The following is a 14323-nucleotide window of genomic DNA, read 5'->3' on the forward strand; positions in this document are numbered from 1 at the left end:
CTTAATTCATTTTAACATATTTTGACAAAAAATCTCAAATCCATTGCAGCAAATCTTATTAATTAAACCAGAAATCTATTACCATTTTTAAATCCTATGTTTTAATTTGTACATGCTCACCCTTTATTTAAGGATAACCATGAATAAAACATGAAAATCAGTAAAAACTCTTATAACCAACCATTCATTAGCGTATAAGCTAGGCTACCATGGACCAATCATATTGCTGCTTCATTATTAACACATGAATATGTGTAAATATGAATTTTTTCACATTATCTTATTTTTAATTAAGGTAGAGTTGATTTACAACATTATATAAGTTTCAGGTGTACAACAGAGATCGCCACTTTTTAAAGTTCACACTTGATTTAAAGTTACAACATATCAGCTATACTCTTTGTGTACAGTATATGCTTGTAGCTTATTTTACACCTAGTAGTTTGTACCTCTAATATGCTACTTCTATCAAACCCCTTTTCCTCGCTAGTAGCCACTAGTTTGTTCTCGATATTGTGAATCTGTTTCTTTTTGTTATTGTCACCAGTTTGTTTTGTTTAGATTCCACATAAAAGTGACATCATACAGTATTTGTCTTTCTCTTTGAATTATTTCACTAACATAATACCCTCCAAGTCCACCCACGTTGCATATGGAAAAATTTCATTCCTTTGATGGCTGCGTAGTATTTTATTCCATTAAATATATGCACACAGTATATATAATAAATATATAAAAGATATATGCATTTATAGATAGATATCCCACATCTTTATTCATTCATCTGTTGATCATCATAGGTTCCTCCCATATATTTCTTGGCTATTGTAAATAATGCTGCTATGAACATTGGGGTGCATGTATCTTTTCAAATCAATGGGTTTTTTTTTTTTTTTTTTTTAAATAAATACCCAGCGGTGGAAATGCTGAATCCTAAGCCTTTGACTGTGTGGATAACAATCAACTGTGGAAAATTCTGAAAGAGATGGGAGTACCAGACCACCTGACCTGCCTCTTCAGAAATCTGTATGCAGGTCAGGAAGCAACAGTTAGAACTGGGTATGGAACAACAGACTGGTTCCAAATAAGAAAAGGAGTTCGTCAAGGCTGTATATTGTCACCCTGCTTATTTAACTTATATGCAGAGTACATCATGAGAAACGCTGGGCTGGAAGAAGCATAAGCTGGAATCAAGATTGCCAGGAGAAATATCAATAACCTCAGATATGCAGATGACACCACCCTTATGGCAGAAAGTGAAAAGGAACTCAAAAGCCTCTTGATGACAGTGAAAATGGAGAGTGAAAAAGCTGGCTTAAAGTTCAACATTCAGAAAATGAAGATCATGGCATCTGGTCCCATCCCTTCATGGGAAATAAATGGGAAACAGTGGAAACAGTGTCAGACTTTATTTTTCATATATATATATATGCATATATATCACTGCATATAATCACTGCAGATGGTGATTGCAGCCATGAAATTAAAAGACACTTACTCCTTGGAAGGATGATGACCAACCTAGATAGCATATTCAAAAGCAGAGACATTACTTTGCCAACAAAGGTTCGTCTAGTCAAGGCTATGGTTTTTCCTTTGGTCATGTATGGATGTGAGAGTTGGACTGTGAAGAAGGCTGAGCGCCGAAGAATTGATGCTTTTGAACTGTGGTGTTGAAGAAGACTCTTGAGAGTCCCTTGGACTGCAAGGAGATCCAACCAGCCCATTTTGAAGGAGATCAGCCCTGGGATTTCTTTGGAAGGAATGATGCTAAAGCTGAAACTCCAGTACTTTGGCCACCTCATGCGAAGAGTTGACTCATTGGAAAAGACCCTGATGCTGGGAGGGATTGAGGGCAGGAGAAGGGGACGACAGAGGATGAGATGTCTGGATGGCATCACTGTCTCGATGGACGTGAGTCTCAGTGAACTCCGGGAGTTGGTGATGGACAGGGAGGCCTGGCGTGCTGCGATTCATGGGGTCACAAAGAGTCGGACACGACTGAGTGACTGATCTGATCTGATCTGATGGTAGTTCTAGTTTTAGTTTTAAGGAACCTCCATATTCCTATTCACAGTGGCTGTACCAATTTACATCCCCGCTAACAGTGTAGGAGGGCTCTCTCTGCTTTCACACCCTTGTTACTTGTGGTATTTTTGATGGCAGCCGTCTGACAGCTGTGAAGTGATGTCACTGCGGCTTTGACTTGCGTTTCTCTAATTAACAATGTTGAGCATCTCTTCATGTGCCTGGTGGCTATGCATAAATATGGTACAATACTATAAATGTATTTTCTTTTCCTTATGATTTTCTCAGGAGCATTTTCCTTTCTCTACCTGTAAGTATAAAATACCTATAAAATAGAATATATATGCTGGTCAACAGTAGACTATTAGTAATTACGTTTGGGAGAATCAAGAGTTATACGCAAATTTGTGATTGTGTAGGGGATTGACATGCATATCTCCTGCAGTTTAAGGGTCAACTGTATCTACAAAGTAAAAACCTGTAAAACTCCTTTACATTTATTACTACTACTACTATGAAAAAAAAAAAACCCAAAACCTCATTTTGGAAAAAGGCAAAGAACTGAATCATCACACTGTGAAAGGAGAAATAAAACAAGATATTTTTGTATCTTTTTCTATCTGAACTTCTACTCCCATAACTTTCTTATTTGTAAAAAACACATTCCACTTAATAAAGGAAATGGGAGGGTAGAACCATCACCTATATTGATGGTACAGGCAAGAATCATCATTGGCAGGACTTCCCTGCTTGAGCCTCAGGTTCAATCCCTAGTCAAGGAACTAGATCCTACATGCCACAAGACCCAGTGAAGCCAAATAAATAAATATTTAAAAAAAAAAAAAAAAAAAAACTAGAGACTTCCCTGGCAGTCCAGTAGTTAAAATATGCCTTCTTTCAAAAAAAAAAAAAAGAAAAGAAAAAGACTACCTTCCCAAACAGGGAACCTAGGTTTGAGGAAACTAAGAACCCACATGCCACAGGGGAAGTAAGCCCAAGCGCTGCATCTACTGAGCCCTTGCACCACAACTAAAGAAAAGTCTGTGAACAGCCTGCACGCTGCAACTAAGGCCTGTCACAGCCAAAATTAAATAGAGAAATAACATAAATATTAAAAATAAAATACCCATGAAAATTTGAATACTGTTTGGTATTGCATAATATGGAGAAACTGTTTATAGTTACATATAATAAAGATTAGAGAAGGCAGCGGCACCCCACTCCAGTACTCTTGCCTGGAAAATCCCACAGACAGAGGAGGGATCGCGAAGAGTCGGACATGACTGAGCGACTTCACTTTCACTTTTCACTCTGCTGCATTGGAGAAGGAAATGGCAACCCACTACAGTGTTCTTGCCTGGAGAATCCCAGGGACAGAGAAGCCTGGTAGGCTGCCGTCTCTGGGGTCGCACAGAGTCGGACACGACTGAAGTGACTTAGCAGCAGCAGCAGCATGATAAAGATACTACAATTAAACAAACAAAAAAAAAGTCCTAGCCTATTACAGACACTTACATGTTTTTTTCTTTTTGGCCATATCTCATGGCTTGTAGGATCTTAGCTCCCTGACTAGGAACTGAACCCACACCCTCAGCAGTGAAATCACGGAGTCCTAACTCCCGGCCCACCAGGGAATTCCCTTATTTGAACTTTTATAGATATAGTGATATGGGTTTTGGAGTTTGCCTTAAGATAAGCAATTGCTGAGGGAAATAGAGCAGGATTATAAATGAAATGATTTTGGCTGTGAGTTAGTTCATTTGTTGCTAAATGATGACTTCTTGTGTGTTTTTTTCTTTTTTCCTATTACCGTGTCCACTTTTCCAGGATTTTTTAAGATTCTGTATTGCACTCATCTCACACGCTAGTAAAGTAATGCTCAAAATTCTCCAAGCCAGGCTTCAGCAATATGTGAACTCTGAACCGAAATGTTCAAGCTGGTTTTAGAAAAGGCAGAGGAACCAGAAATCAAATTGCCAACATCCGCTGGATCATGGAAAAAGCAAGAGAGTTCCAGAAAAACATGTATTTCTGCTTTATTGACTATGCCAAAGCCTTTGACTGTGTAGATCACAATAAACTGTGGAAAATTCTGAAAGAGATGGGAATACCAGACCACCTGACCTGCCTCTTGAGAAACCTGTATGCAGGTCAGGGAGCAACTGTTAGAACTGGACATGGAACCAACAGACTGGTTCCAAATAGGAAAAGGAATACATCAAGGCTGTATATTGTCACCCTGCTTATTTCACTTATATGCAGAGTACATCATGAGAAACACTGGGCTGGAAGAAGCACAAGCTGGAATCAAGATTGCCGGGAAAAATATCAATAACCTCAGATATGCAGATGACACCACCTTTATGGCAGAAAGTGAAGAGGAACTCAAAAGCCTCTTGATGAAAGAGAAAGTGGAGAGTGAAAAAATTGGCTTAAAGCTCAACATTCAGAAAACAAAGATCATGGCATCTGGTCCCATCACTTCATGGGAAATAGATGGGGAAACAGTGGAAACAGTGTCAGACTTTATTTTTGGGGGCTCCAAAATCACTGCAGATGGTGATTGCAGCCGTGAAATTAAAAGACGCTTACTCCTTGGAAGAAAAGTTATGACCAACCTAGATAGCATATTGAAAAGCAGAGACATTACTTTGCCAACAAAGGTCCGTCTAGTCAAGGATATGACTCTTCCAGTGGTCATGTATGGATGTGAGAGTTGGACTGTGAAGAAAGCTGAGCGCCGAAGAATGGATGCTTTTGAACTGTGGTGTTGGAGAAGACTCTTGAGAGTCCTTGGACTGCAAGGAGATCCAACCAGTACATTCTAAAGGAGATGAGTCCTGGGTGTTCTTTGGAAGGACTGATGCTGAAGCTGAAACTCCAATACCTTGGCCACCTCATTCGAAGAGTTGACTCATTGGAAAAGACTCTGATGCTGGGAGGGATTGGGGGCAGGAGGAGAAGGGGACGACAGAGGATGAGATGGTTGGATGGCATCACTGACTCGATGGACGTGAGTTTGAGTGAACTCCGGGAGTTGGTGATGGACAGGGAGGCCTGCCGTGCTGCAATTCATGGGGTCGCAAAGAGTTGGACACGACTGAGCAACTGAACTGAATCTTACTTACAAAATTTTTATATTAATAATCAAACATTTTGAGCTTGTTTTCCATTTGCTATATACTACCCTTTTATTCTGAAGTGTATCATAGCTCAAAACCTGTCATGTTCTGATACCAGTACATTGGATTCTCCTAATATACCATACTGTGCTCAGTTAACTACTTCAGTCGTGTGCGACTCTTTGGGACCCTATGGACTGTAGCTGGGCAGGCTCCTCTGTCCACGAGATTCTCCAGGCAAGAATACTGGAGTGGGTTGCCATGCTCTCCTCCGGGGGATCTTCCGGACCCATGGATCGAACCTGCACCTCCTGTGTCTCCTGCACTGCAGGCAGATTCTTAACCCACTGAGCTACCTGGGAAGCCCCAATATTATTTTACAGTTCATCAGTTTTCCTTAGCAAAGTTAAAAATACTAAATCCCTTCAACCTCAGGAGAGGTAAGACAGAGAAATAGTCAGTCGTGCCAGTAGAGGTGCAAAGTAGGGAAGAGAAGACCCAACTATGTGGATTATTTCATAGTTCTCACCAAGTTTTCACTTGTATTACCATCAGGTCTGACTTACTGAAGCCTCCTACACTGTTGGTGGGAATGTATATATTAGCCAAAAAGTCTGTCTGGGTTTTCTGTAAGATATTACAGCAAAACCCCAATGAACTTTTTGCCAACCTGATAAGATTGGTACAGCCACTTTGGGAAACAGTATGGAGGTTCCTTACAATATGCTCCAGCAATCCCACTCCTGGGCATGTACCTGGAGAAAATCATTGTTCTAAAGGATACATGTACCCCAAATACCTGTCATGGTATTTCCAGGTCATGTGAATAGCACCTCAGTAAAGCATTATTACTTAAATATATGCATGCATGCAGGCATGGGACTTCCCTGGTGGTCCAGTGGTTAAGAATCCATCTTGCAATGGAGGGGACACTGGTTCGACCCCTGGTCTGGGAAGATCGCACATGCCATGGAACAACTAAGCCTGTGCACCACAACAAGAGAAGCCACTGGTGTTCGCAGCCGCCGCCGCGCCCGCCATCCCTCCCCAACGCCAGTGCCGCCTCTAGCTCGCCGAGCTCCAGCCGAAGGAGAAGGAGGGTAAGTAAGGAGGTCTCTATACCATGGCTCGTACAAAGCAGACTGACCGCAAATTGACAGGTGGTAAAGCACCGAGGAAGCAACTCGCTACAAAAGCCGCTTGGAAGAGTGCGGCCTCTACTGGAGGGGTGAAGAAACCTCATCGTACAGGCCTGGTGCTGTGGCACTCCGTGAAATTAGACGTTATCAGGAGTCCACTGAACTTCTGATTCGCAAACGTCCCTTCCAGCGTCTGCTGCGGGAAATTGCTCAGGACTCAAAACAGATCTGCGCTTCCAGAGTACAGCTATTGGTGCTTTGCGGGAGGCAAGTGAGGCCCATCTGGTTGGGCTTTTTGAAGACACCAACCTGTGTGCTATCCAACGTGTAACAATTATGCCAAAAGACATCCAGCTAGCACGCTGCATACGTGGAGAACGTGCTTAAGAATCCACTATGATGGGAAACATTTCATTCTTTAAAAAAAAAAAAAATTCTCTTCTTCCTGTTATTAGTAGTTCTGAATGTTAGATATTTTTCCCCCCATGGGGTCAAAAGGTACCTCAATATATGATTGCAAGTGGAAAATAGGGGACAGAAATCAGGTATTGGCAGTTTTTCCATTGTCTTTTGTGTGTGAATTTTTAATATAAATGCGGGGACATAAAGCCATTAATGAAAGTCAAAATGTTTCAGTGAACAAGTTTCAGCAGTTCAACAATTATAAATAAACCTGTTAAATTTTTCTAGACAATGCCAGCATTTGGATTTTTTTAAAACAAGTAAATTTCTTATTGACTGCAAAAAAAAAAAAAAAAAAAAAAAGAGAGAGAGAAGCCACTGCAACAAGAAGTCCGTGAACTGCAACTAGAGAAAGCCCGCAGCAATGAAGATCTAGCATGGTAAACAAGAATAAAAATGTCAACTGTGGCAAAAGCTTCTGAGAGGAAATTTAAACAAAATCCTAAAGTTACCATTGGATTTAGGACTTTGTCAGTGACAATGGAGCTGTGAGGCTAATACACGAAACTTGAAAAAGTAGAGCTATATTGTCGATGTAATCAGGAGAGAGAAAAAAACAATGCTCTTTTAGAGTTCAGTTCTAGGGCTTTCTGGGTGGCCCAGTGGCTAAGACTACACGCTTCCAATGTAGGCAGTCCGGGTTCAATCCTGATCTGGAAACTGGATACCACGTGTTGGAACTGAGAGTTTTCATGCCAAAACTAAGACCAGACACAGAAAAATAAATTAAATATTAAAAATAAATAAAACAAAAGTTCAGCTGTAAAAGATGACAGAAACAGTAGAACAAGAAATGCACTGGATCACTAAGAGAGGAAAAACTATTTTTAGAAGGAATAAGTGTCTATAAAGTTAGTTCAAAAAGAGACTGAAAGAGAGAGCAGTAACAGATCACCAGTCATGAGATTTGATCAAGAACCATTCTGCAGACAAATTGAGACATGAGGGCATGGCTCTTAGCTGGCATTTGAGTTAAACTGATTTGTTTTAGGTTAGGAAGCAGAAACTGTTTTCACATGGTGAGCTCTGCTCTTTCTGTGGGTGGCAGGAGCTGAATATCAACAGAAAAGGGAGTCATACTGGGGAACTTAATCAAGTAACAGTTAAGATTTGCTGGCCCTGCTGAAAGTTTAATAAAGAGACTGAGCCAAGAACTGCAATCTGGAGAGGAAAACAACAGGAAATGGAAAAGCTGCTGGTCCAGGGACAACATGTGCACAGGAGTTCAGGTGAACGGGGTTTTGGAAGTTTTAAATGACAGATGTGAGCTCTCTTACCTCCAAGTACTGAAATATTTATAATTACTAAGACAGTTCAGGGGAAGATGTCCTAGATTTTCTGAATGTTCCTCAGCTAAGTGAAGGTGGTAAGGCCAAAAAGGAAATCTCCATGTGGAATCTTTTTAGCCAATGGGAACAGTGACATCTTAGAGCAGTGATGATCAACCCAAGACTTCACATCTCTAAAGAGCAGAGAACCTATCTGAGACCCTAGCCAGTGATTTTGAAAAGCTTCTCTCTAAGCCAGCATATGCCACAGGCAGTGAGTGCCGAGCGCATGAAACTGTGCCTACAGTCACTGGGGTAGGATCCAATTCCACTCCCCTAATTGGTGGTTGTGGTGTAAGGAGAGTTTCAGTTACAAATAAGATTACAACATCTGCTGCAAACTGCTATGATACACCATGGAGATGATATTGCATCCATCTAAAATTGAACTGTGGCTTGTGTTCAAGAAAAATGAAATATCTCCAACAGCCCTAACATTGTGGCTGTCAAATCTAAAGATTGTAAATTTGGGAAAACTACTTCTGTTTCACGAAACGTATTCTCCTTAAAGTTGTTTTAAAAACCCACTCCTGGACATATTAACAGGAGAAAACTGTAATTTGAAAAGATACATGCCACTTAAGAAAGTTCCTTAAGTGGCCTAGTGGTTAGGAGTCTGGGCTTAACTGCTCTGGGCCCGGTTCAATTCCTGGAGGGAACTGAAATCCTGCAAGCCGGGGAGAGAGGAAGGGAGGACGGCAGGGAGGAAGGAAGAGAAAGCAAGCAAGAAAAATACATGCACCCACACGCCCCAATGTTTACTGCAGCACTATTTACAACAGCCAAGCATAGAAGCAACTTAAATGTCCATCGACAGAGGAAGGGATAAAGATGTGCCACATACACACACATACACGCCGCACACACACAGACGCACAGACATATACATGTATATAACAGAATATCACTCAACCATAAAGGAGAATGAAGTAATAGAGATTAGCATACTACGTGAAGCAAGACAAATATCATATGATATCACTAATATGCAGAATCTTAAAAAGATGATACAAATCTTTACAAAGAAACTTATTTACAAAATAGAAACAGATTAGACTTTGAAAAGGATCGTGGTTATCAAAGGGGAAAGGTGGTGGGTAGATAAATTGGGAGTTTGGGATTAACATATCCACTACTATAAATAAAGAGAAGGGAATGGCAACCCACTCCAGTATTCTTGCTTGGAAAATTCCATGGACAGAGCAGCCTGGTGGGCTACAGTCCATAGGGTCACAAAGAGTCAGACACAACTGAGCACACACACACACACAATAAATAAAACAGATAACCAACAAGGACCTACTGTATAGCACAAGAGCTCTACTCAATATTGCAACAACATATAAGGGATAAGAATCTGAAGAAGAATGGATACATATATATGTATAACTGAGCCACTCTGCTGTACACCTGACAGTAATACAACATTTTTAATCAATTATACCTCAATCTAAAATAAAAATTTAAAGAATTGTTTAAAAAAAAAAAAAAAAAAAAGGAGACAACTAGCCCAAAATGGAGTCACTTGACCTGAGCTTTACTCAACAAACCAACACTACCTAAGTTCAGTTTCAGCCTCCCCAGAAACCAAATCTTAGATCAGCCAGCCTGGTACTTCCTGGGCAGCACTAGTGAGGTGATCTGCCTGACGTTCCCTGACTAGGCCCCTGGCATTGGGAGCTCGGAAGCTTCGCCACTTGACTAGACCAAGGGTCTAACATCTTTTTCGGCTTTCAGGTTTACTTACGTGGCTGCATCAGGCCTTAGTTGAGGTATGTGGGCTGCTCACTGCGGCACGCAGGCCTCTCCGGTTGCGGCGCGTGGGCATTCGTGTCCTGGGGCATGCGGAATCTTAGTTCCCTTACCAGGGATCAAAGCTGCATCCCCTGCGTTGAAGATGGATTCCTAACCACTAGACCACCAGTCCTAATGTCTTTTTATTAGAGTCCTTTCATGACAACTCTATTTAAAATAATAAAAGTCTCTGGGATTTGTCTTAATTTTCTATAGTATATACTGTAAAATGTACTCTGTCTAATGTACAATTTTGCATATTTTGACACCACGTATAGTCATAAATACATCACTAAAATATACAGAACTTGGGAATTCCCTGGCAGCCCAGTGGTTAGAACTCTGTGCTTTCTCAGCTGTGACCCGGGTTTAATGTGTAGTCAGGGAACTAAGACCCGAGAGCTGCTCAGTGTGCCCAGAACAAAAAAAAAGCAACAAAGGAAAAGCAGTAAGTATATACAAAGGAATTCCCATAAGGTTATCAGCTGATTTTCCAGGCAGAAAAGCTAAAAACCTCCAACCAAGAATACTCTACCCAGCAAGGCTCTCGTTCAGATTCGACCAAGAAGTCAAAAGCTTTACAGACAAGCAAAAGCTAAGAGAATGCAGCACCACCAAACCAGCTTTAGCACATATGCCAAAGGAACTTCTCTAGAAGGAAAAGGCCACAACTAGAAACAAGAAAATTACAAATGGGAAAGCTCACTGGTAAAAGCTCACATACAGTCCAGTAGGAAATCACCCACACAAATACGGTATCAAAGCCAGCAATTATGAGAAGTGGGGACTGCAAATGTAGGCCACTGGAAACACATGTGGCATGAAGAACCCAGCAATTTAAAACATATAAAATATATATTTTTATGTTATATGTATGTATATATATACATATATAAAAACCTCACGGTAGGGACTTCCCTGGCAGCCCAGTGGTTAAGAATCTGCCTGGCAGTGCAAGGCACTCGGGTTCGATCCCTTGGTGGGAAACTAGAATGCTACACGCTGCAGAGCAACTAAGCCTGCGAGCAGCAACTATTGAAGCCTGCATGCTTCGAAGCCCGAGCACCACAACTAGACTCTTTGCGCCACATCAAACGAGCCTTCATGACACAACAAAGATCACACGCAAACAAACAAACAAACAAGCCTCAGGGTAACTGCAAAACAAACTTCCAGCTATAAAATAAGTAAGTCAAGGATGTAAGCAGTGATCCCCCACCTTTCTGGCACCAGGGACCGGTTTCATGGAAGACACTTTTTCACAGACCAGGGGAGGCTGGTTTTGGGCTGACTGAGGCACATTACATTGATTGTGCACTTTATTTCTCATCTGATGCTGCTGCAGATCTGACAAGAGGTAGCAGTCCGCAGCCCACAGGCTGGGGACCCCTGAGTACAGCGTAGGGAATATAGTCAATAATACTGTAGTAACTCTGTATGATAACACAGTAACAGAATGTTTCCTGTCATTTTGTAATGTATGTAAGTATCTAGTTATTATATTGTACAACTGAAACTAATGTAAGTCAATCACACAAATATGTTAAAAAAAAAAAAAAAACCACCTAGATTTATCTGTTTCACTCTCTGTTAGAGAGTGAAGGTTTATGTCCCCCCAGAATTCATACTTGACACAGAACCTCCCAATTTTATGGTATTAGGAGCGAGAACCTTTGGGAGGAAATTAGATGAGACCATGAAGATAGGCCCCACAAGGGAGAGACTGTCACCCTTATAAAAGTCAGGAGAGCTTGCTCCTCTCTGCTCATCACCACATAAGGACACGGAACATGGCTTCTAGGAACCAGGAAGCAGGCCCTCACCAGACACAGAACCTGACCATGCAGGCACCCTGATCTTGGACTTCCAGCCTCTAGAAAAAAAACTCCTGGTGTTTATAAGTTGTCTAGTTTACGGTACTTTGTTATAACCACCCATGCAGAAAAAGACACTTTCCTTCCGCATTGGAAAATCCAGTTAACTCATAATAAAAACATATCCAGAATCCAGCCACTTCTAAGCTACCACTCTGTTCCATAAACCCTCAAGTGGACTACTGTAGGAGCCTCCACACTGGTTTTCCTTTCTCTTCCCTCAGTCTCACAATCTATTCTCACTGTGCAGCCATACGGAGACTGCTAAGAGGTCGGTAAGGGCTTCCCTGGAGGCTGTGTCAAAGAGTCCACCTGCCAGTGCAGGAGTCATGGGTGCGATCCCTGATTCAGGAGGATTCCACATGCTGCAGAACAACTAAGCCCAGAGGCACAGCTATTGAGCCCATGTACCACAACTACTGAAGCCCACCCGCCCCAGAGCCCACACTCTGAAGCCCGCCCGCCCCGGAGCCCACACTCTGAAGCCCACCCGCCCCGGAGCCCACACTCTGAAGCCCACCCGCCCCAGAGCCCACACTCTGAAGCCCACCCGCCCCAGAGCCCACACTCTGAAGCCCGCCCGCCCCGGAGCCCACACTCTGCCACAAGAAGCCGCTGCAATGAGAAGCACCACCCCACCCCCAACATAAATGAATGAACAGAGCTGCTGCTGCTAAGTTGCTTCAGTCGTGTCCAACTCTGCGACCCCATAGACGCAGCCCACCAGGCTGCCCTGTCCCTGGGATTCTCCAGGCAAGAACATTGAAGTGGGTTCCATTTCCTTCTCCTATAAATGGAGGCAAGGTCATTCCTCCTCTTCTGATTCAAACTTCCTATCACCTCCAGGACAGATACCCAACTTCTTAGGCAGCCGTTCCAGTACTGAATTCTGTTCTCTTGCTCATTCTTCCCACCTAATGGAAATATTTTCATGATCCCACCTCAGCTCTATCTCTAAGCACTTTCACATCGTGGTACTTGGATAACATTTCCACATCCATTTACATTAGGTGCCAGAAATGGAAACACTTCTATACAATCTTTGGTAGACTCGGGACCCTAGGTTTAGGTCCTTAAAGAATTCCACGGCAGGAACTTCCCTGGTGGTGCAGTGGATAAGAATCTGCCTGCAAGAGCAGTGGACACAGGTTCGATCCCCGGTCTGGGAATATTCACAAGCTGCGAGAGTAACTAAGACAATGCACCACAGCTATCGAACCCATGCTCCACAAGAGAAATCACCACAATGAAAAAGCCCATACACCTCGGAAAGAGTAGCCCCCACTCAGGGCAGCTAGAGAAATGCCTGCGCAGCAAGAAGACCCAGCACAGCCATAAATAAGCAATGTATGAAAAGAATCCCGGGTCACCACAATGCAGAGAATATATGGGTGGGTTGGGGAAGGAACAGTAGCAGTCTGGGACACACTACACATACCTATACAGGTCGTGCAAACGTTTCTGCAGTCATGTTTTAAGACACAGGCTACAGATGAATGACTACAATGTCAGGTTTCACGGGGTTCAGGCCGCTATGCGCGCACGCCTGGCCCTTGGGCTGAATGCCTAACTTACGTGCCTCAGTGTCTCACCTTACTAGCTCTGTGTGCTTGAACAAAGATCCAACCTCCTGGTGCCCCAACGTCTTCATCCTCCTCCTCGGTCTGGTTATCCAAAGGCTGTTAAACAGCTTTTGGAAGACTTTTGAAAACCTAACGTAGTTTGGTTTAAAATTTCCCGCAGCTCTTAGAATCCTGAGAATACATGCAGAGCCCTCAGCCTGCTATTCTAGGAGTAACTCCGCCTCAAACTTTGTTCCCCGCCGGGCACAACGGAGCCCAGATTTCCCGAATTCCCAGAGCTCAGTCGCAGCTCCAGACCTTGGTACATCCCGGTTCCTCTGCCTGTATCCCTCTCCCTCATCTAATCACACCCTAGATAGTAAGATTAAACTGGAAAACTGAAATGTTAAGTTTATGCATAACCACTGTCAGAAACAAGAGCACGTGTACTAACGCCTCACCGTCCCGGACACCGGGGGCTGGGCTGCAGGGATGAGGGCACTCCGGGCGTTAGTGTCTGGTGGGGTGAGGGCGGGGAGGGCCCGAGGACAAGCGCTTACCTGCGGCGGGTCCCTCCGAGCGGCCGCAGCCATCCAGGCCTTTGGGCGGAGTGGGTCCGGGAGCGGGCCGGCGGGTCTTAAACCGGCCCTGGTGCGAATCATCTCTCGCGGTGCTGCGGCCGAACCTCAGACTCGCTTCTGTGCAGCGGGACTCCTCTGACGCTTTCTCGGTCCTGTCCCGTCGGCCCCGGCTCACGGCTCCGGAACTTCTATCCGGACGAACACACCCGAGCAGCCAAAATGACCGCCCGGAGGAGGACGCCGGAAGCCCCGCCCTTCGCTAGGAGACACGCACGGAAACGCCTCTGTTCTGAGCCTTCATTGGCTCAGCAAGGCTGCTCAGCAGAGTATTCTGGGCAATGTAGTTCTCACGCTAGGGGGTAATTCACCCCACCCCTTTGCACCCTGTCAAGTTTAGACCCGAGGGGCGCTGGGAAATGGAGTTCACCCATCC

At 43.4% G+C, this 14323-nt stretch overlaps 1 protein-coding gene across 1 annotated transcript in view; it reads right to left on the reverse strand.

Moving 5' to 3' along the window:
- The window catches only part of LOC102413305 (zinc finger protein 501), a 33252-nt gene extending 19130 nt beyond the window's left edge, over positions 1-14122 (reverse strand). Inside the window, exon 1 of the mRNA XM_025270390.3 lies at positions 13870-14122. The gene's annotated coding sequence lies outside the window, so the exon portion shown is untranslated. The remainder of the gene's footprint in view (positions 1-13869) is intronic.
- Positions 14123-14323: the final 201 nt, after the last annotated feature.

The sequence above is a fragment of the Bubalus bubalis genome, chromosome 18 (assembly GCF_019923935.1).
Source record: "Bubalus bubalis isolate 160015118507 breed Murrah chromosome 18, NDDB_SH_1, whole genome shotgun sequence".
NCBI classification, from domain to species: domain Eukaryota; kingdom Metazoa; phylum Chordata; class Mammalia; order Artiodactyla; family Bovidae; genus Bubalus; species Bubalus bubalis.